Source organism: Manis javanica, chromosome 13 (assembly GCF_040802235.1).
Source record: "Manis javanica isolate MJ-LG chromosome 13, MJ_LKY, whole genome shotgun sequence".
Taxonomy (NCBI): domain Eukaryota; kingdom Metazoa; phylum Chordata; class Mammalia; order Pholidota; family Manidae; genus Manis; species Manis javanica.
This window is the reverse complement of record NC_133168.1, coordinates 29,314,831-29,321,133: the sequence shown is the minus strand read 5'-3', so window position 1 is coordinate 29,321,133 and position 6,303 is coordinate 29,314,831.

The window sequence follows — 6,303 nt, the reverse complement described above, 5'->3', positions numbered from 1 at the left end:
GCATAGGGTGCAGGCACACGACACGGACGCGGAAAGCACATTGCAAGATGAATTCTTCGTATGCAGGCAATTTCCTGACAACACGGCTTCCTCAGCAAGGCCTCACGTTAATGGCCACGCAAGCGAGGACACGTCGCTCAGTAAAATAGCGCTCTGCACAGCAGACTTCACTCGGGCGCTTAGAGTGCAGGCACACAGGACAGACACGGAAAGCACATTGCAGGCTGAATTCCTTGCATGCGAGCATTTTCCTGAGGGCCTCGCTTCCTCAGCAAGGCCTCACGTTAATGGCCACCCAAGCGCGCGCACACCGCTCAGCAAAAGAGCGCTCTGCACAGCACACTTCACTCGAGCGCTTAGACTGCAGGCACACAGGACAGACATGGGAAGCACATTGCAAGCTGAATTTGTTGTTTGCGGGCAATTTCCTGACAGCCAGCTTTCTGAGCAAGGCCTCACGTTATTGGCCACCAAAGCGCGCGCTCGCCACTCAGCAAAAGAGCGCTCTGCACAGCAGACATCACTCGGCCGCTTAGAGTGCAGGCCCACAGGACTGACCCCGAAAGCACATTGCAAGCTGAATTCATTGTATGCGAGCATTTTCCTGACAGCCAGGCTTCCTCAGCAAGGCCTCACGTTAATGGCCACCCAAGCCCTTGCACGCTGCCCAGCAAGTAGAGCTCTGGACAGCAGACTCCACTCGGGCGCTTAGGGGGCAGACCCACAGGACAGTCACTGAAATTACACTGCTGGCGTGTGGGGCCACGCAAGCCCGCACACGCCGCTCAGCAAAGGAGTGCTCTGCACAGCAAAGTTCAAACGGGAGCATAGGGTGTAGACACACAGGACAGACACGGAAAGCACATTGCTGTCTGAATTCGTTGTATGTGCGCAATTTCCTGACAGCCCGGCTTCCTCAAGCTAGGGCTCACGTTAATGGCCGCCCAAGCGTGCGCTTGCCACTTGGCAAAAGAGAACTCTACGCAGCAGACTTCACTCAGGCGCTCAGTGTACAGGCACACAGGACAGACACGGAAAGCACATTGCCAGCTGAATTCGTTGTTTGCGGGCAATTTCCTAACAGCCCGGCTTCTCACCGAGGCCTCACGTTAATGGCCACCCATACGCGCGCTCGCAGCTCAGCAAAAGAGCTCTCTGCACAGCAGACATCACTCTGGCGCTTAGAGTGCAGGCACACAGGACAGACACGGAAAGCTCATTTGAAAGCAGAATTCATTCTTTGCGGGCATTTCCCTGACAACCAAGGCTTCCTCAAGCATGGCCTCACGTTAATGGCCGCCCAAGGGTGTGCACGCCCCTCAGCAAAAGAGCGCATGGCACAGCAGACTTCACTCGGGCGCTTAGAGAGCAGGCACACAGGACAGACATGTAAAGCACATTGAAAGTTGAAATCATTCTTTGCGGGCATTTCCCTGACAACCAGGCTTCCTCAAGCATGGCCTCACGTAATTGGCCGCCCAAGGGCATGCACGCCGCTCAGCAAAAGAGCGCTCGGCACAGCAGACTTCACTCGGGCGCTCTGGGTGCAGGCACACAGGACAGACACGGAAAGCACATTGCAAGCTGAATTCCTTGCATGCGAGCACTTCTCTGACAGCCAGGCTTCCTCAGCAAGGCCTCACGTTAATGGCCACCCAAACGCACGCTCGCCGCTCAGCAAAAGAGCTCTCTGCACAGCAGACATCACTCGGGCGCTTAGAGTGCAGGCACACAGGACAGACATGGAAAAAACATTGCAAACTGAATTCTTCTTATGTGGGCAATTTCCTGACAGCCTGGCTTCCTCAGCAAGGCCTCACGTTAATGGCCACGCAAGACCGCACACGCCGCTCAGCAAAATAGCGCTCTGCACAGCAGACTTCACTCGGGCGCTTAGGGTGCAGGCAAACAGGACAGACACGGAAAGTACATTGCAAGCTGAATTCGTCGTGTGCGGGCAACTTGCTGAGAGCCCGGCTTCCTCAGCAAGGCCTCTCGTTAATGGCCACCCAAGCCCCCGCACGCTGCTCAGCAAATAGAGCTCTGGACAGCAGACTCCACTCGGGCGCTTAGGGGGCAGGCGCACAGGACAGTCACTGATATTACAATGCTGGCTGAATGTGTCATATGCGGGCATTTCCATGACAGCCAGGCTTCCTCAAGCAAGGCCTCATGTTAATGGCCACCCAAGCGTGCGTGCGCCGCTCGGCAAAAGAAAACTCTATGCAGCGGACTACACTCAGACACTCAATGTGCAGTCACACAGGACAGACACGGAAAGCACATTGCCACCTGAATTTGTTGCATGCGTGCATATTTGTGACCACCAGGCTTCCACAGCAAGGCCTCACGTTACTGGCGACCAACGCCCGTGAACGCCGCTCAACGAAAGAGCGCTCCTCACAGCAGACTTCACTCAAGCGCTTACGGTGTAGGCACAGAGGAAAGACACGGAAAGCACATGGCAAGCTGAATTCGTATGCATGCAATTTCCAGAGAGCCCGGCGTACGCAGCAAGGCCTCACATGAATGGCCACGCCAGCACGCGCACGTCACTCAGCAAAAGAGCGCTCTGCACAGCAGACTTCACTCGGGCGCTTGGAGTGCAGGCACACAGGACAGACACGGAAAGCACATTGCACGTTGAATTCGTTGTTTGCGGGCAATTTCCTGACAGCCCGGCTTCTCACCAAGGCCTCACGTTAATGGATGGCCACCCAATCGCGCGGTCGCCGCTCAGCAAAAGAGCGCTCTGCACAGCAGACATCACTCGGGCGATCAGAGTGCAGGCACACAGGAGAGACACGGAAAGCACATTGCCGGCTGAATTCGTTGCATGCGGGCATTTTTCGGACAGGCTTCCTCAGCAAGGCCTCGCGTTAATGCTCACCCAATCGCGCGCTCGCCGCTCAGCTAAAGAGCGCTATGCACAGCAGACTACACTTGGGTGCTTAGTGTGTAGGCACACAGGACAGACACGGAAAGCGCATTGCAGGCTGAATTCGTCGTATGCGGGCAACTTCCTGAGAGCACGTCTTCCTCAGCAGGGCCTCACGTTAATGGCCACGCATGCCCGCGCACGCCGCTCAGCAGAAGAGCTCTCTGCAAAGCAAAGTTCACACGGGCGCATAGGGTGCAGGCACACAGGACAGACACAGAAAGGACATTGCAAGCTGAATTCGTTGTATGCGGCAATTTCCTGACAGCCCGGCTTCCCCTAGGTAGGACTCACTTTAATGGCCGCCCAAGCGTGCGCGCGCTGCTCGGCAAAAGAGAACTCTACGCAGCAGACTTCACTCTGGCACTCAGTGTGCAGGCACACAGGACAGACACGGAAAGCACATTGCCGGCTGAATTCCTTGCATGCGAGCATTTTTCTGACAGCCAGGCTTCCTCAGCAAGGCCTCACGTTAATGGCCACCCAAGCCCATGCACGCCGCTCAGCAAAGGAGTGCTCTGCACAGCAGACTTCACTCGAGCGCATAGGGTGCAGGCACACGACACGGACGCGGAAAGCACATTGCAAGATGAATTCTTCGTATGCAGGCAATTTCCTGACAACACGGCTTCCTCAGCAAGGCCTCACGTTAATGGCCACGCAAGCGAGGACACGTCGCTCAGTAAAATAGCGCTCTGCACAGCAGACTTCACTCGGGCGCTTAGAGTGCAGGCACACAGGACAGACACGGAAAGCACATTGCAGGCTGAATTCCTTGCATGCGAGCATTTTCCTGAGGGCCTCGCTTCCTCAGCAAGGCCTCACGTTAATGGCCACCCAAGCGCGCGCACACCGCTCAGCAAAAGAGCGCTCTGCACAGCACACTTCACTCGAGCGCTTAGACTGCAGGCACACAGGACAGACATGGGAAGCACATTGCAAGCTGAATTTGTTGTTTGCGGGCAATTTCCTGACAGCCAGCTTTCTGAGCAAGGCCTCACGTTATTGGCCACCAAAGCGCGCGCTCGCCACTCAGCAAAAGAGCGCTCTGCACAGCAGACATCACTCGGCCGCTTAGAGTGCAGGCCCACAGGACTGACCCCGAAAGCACATTGCAAGCTGAATTCATTGTATGCGAGCATTTTCCTGACAGCCAGGCTTCCTCAGCAAGGCCTCACGTTAATGGCCACCCAAGCCCTTGCACGCTGCCCAGCAAGTAGAGCTCTGGACAGCAGACTCCACTCGGGCGCTTAGGGGGCAGACCCACAGGACAGTCACTGAAATTACACTGCTGGCGTGTGGGGCCACGCAAGCCCGCACACGCCGCTCAGCAAAGGAGTGCTCTGCACAGCAAAGTTCAAACGGGAGCATAGGGTGTAGACACACAGGACAGACACGGAAAGCACATTGCTGTCTGAATTCGTTGTATGTGCGCAATTTCCTGACAGCCCGGCTTCCTCAAGCTAGGGCTCACGTTAATGGCCGCCCAAGCGTGCGCTTGCCACTTGGCAAAAGAGAACTCTACGCAGCAGACTTCACTCAGGCGCTCAGTGTACAGGCACACAGGACAGACACGGAAAGCACATTGCCAGCTGAATTCGTTGTTTGCGGGCAATTTCCTAACAGCCCGGCTTCTCACCGAGGCCTCACGTTAATGGCCACCCATACGCGCGCTCGCAGCTCAGCAAAAGAGCTCTCTGCACAGCAGACATCACTCTGGCGCTTAGAGTGCAGGCACACAGGACAGACACGGAAAGCTCATTTGAAAGCAGAATTCATTCTTTGCGGGCATTTCCCTGACAACCAAGGCTTCCTCAAGCATGGCCTCACGTTAATGGCCGCCCAAGGGTGTGCACGCCCCTCAGCAAAAGAGCGTATGGCACAGCAGACTTCACTCGGGCGCTTAGAGAGCAGGCACACAGGACAGACATGTAAAGCACATTGAAAGTTGAAATCATTCTTTGCGGGCATTTCCCTGACAACCAGGCTTCCTCAAGCATGGCCTCACGTAATTGGCCGCCCAAGGGCATGCACGCCGCTCAGCAAAAGAGCGCTCGGCACAGCAGACTTCACTCGGGCGCTCTGGGTGCAGGCACACAGGACAGACACGGAAAGCACATTGCAAGCTGAATTCCTTGCATGCGAGCACTTCTCTGACAGCCAGGCTTCCTCAGCAAGGCCTCACGTTAATGGCCACCCAAACGCACGCTCGCCGCTCAGCAAAAGAGCTCTCTGCACAGCAGACATCACTCGGGCGCTTAGAGTGCAGGCACACAGGACAGACATGGAAAAAACATTGCAAACTGAATTCTTCTTATGTGGGCAATTTCCTGACAGCCTGGCTTCCTCAGCAAGGCCTCACGTTAATGGCCACGCAAGACCGCACACGCCGCTCAGCAAAATAGCGCTCTGCACAGCAGACTTCACTCGGGCGCTTAGGGTGCAGGCAAACAGGACAGACACGGAAAGTACATTGCAAGCTGAATTCGTCGTGTGCGGGCAACTTGCTGAGAGCCCGGCTTCCTCAGCAAGGCCTCTCGTTAATGGCCACCCAAGCCCCCGCACGCTGCTCAGCAAATAGAGCTCTGGACAGCAGACTCCACTCGGGCGCTTAGGGGGCAGGCGCACAGGACAGTCACTGATATTACAATGCTGGCTGAATGTGTCATATGCGGGCATTTCCATGACAGCCAGGCTTCCTCAAGCAAGGCCTCATGTTAATGGCCACCCAAGCGTGCGTGCGCCGCTCGGCAAAAGAAAACTCTATGCAGCGGACTACACTCAGACACTCAATGTGCAGTCACACAGGACAGACACGGAAAGCACATTGCCACCTGAATTTGTTGCATGCGTGCATATTTGTGACCACCAGGCTTCCACAGCAAGGCCTCACGTTACTGGCGACCAACGCCCGTGAACGCCGCTCAACGAAAGAGCGCTCCTCACAGCAGACTTCACTCAAGCGCTTACGGTGTAGGCACAGAGGAAAGACACGGAAAGCACATGGCAAGCTGAATTCGTATGCATGCAATTTCCAGAGAGCCCGGCGTACGCAGCAAGGCCTCACATGAATGGCCACGCCAGCACGCGCACGTCACTCAGCAAAAGAGCGCTCTGCACAGCAGACTTCACTCGGGCGCTTGGAGTGCAGGCACACAGGACAGACACGGAAAGCACATTGCACGTTGAATTCGTTGTTTGCGGGCAATTTCCTGACAGCCCGGCTTCTCACCAAGGCCTCACGTTAATGGATGGCCACCCAATCGCGCGGTCGCCGCTCAGCAAAAGAGCGCTCTGCACAGCAGACATCACTCGGGCGATCAGAGTGCAGGCACACAGGAGAGACACGGAAAGCACATTGCCGG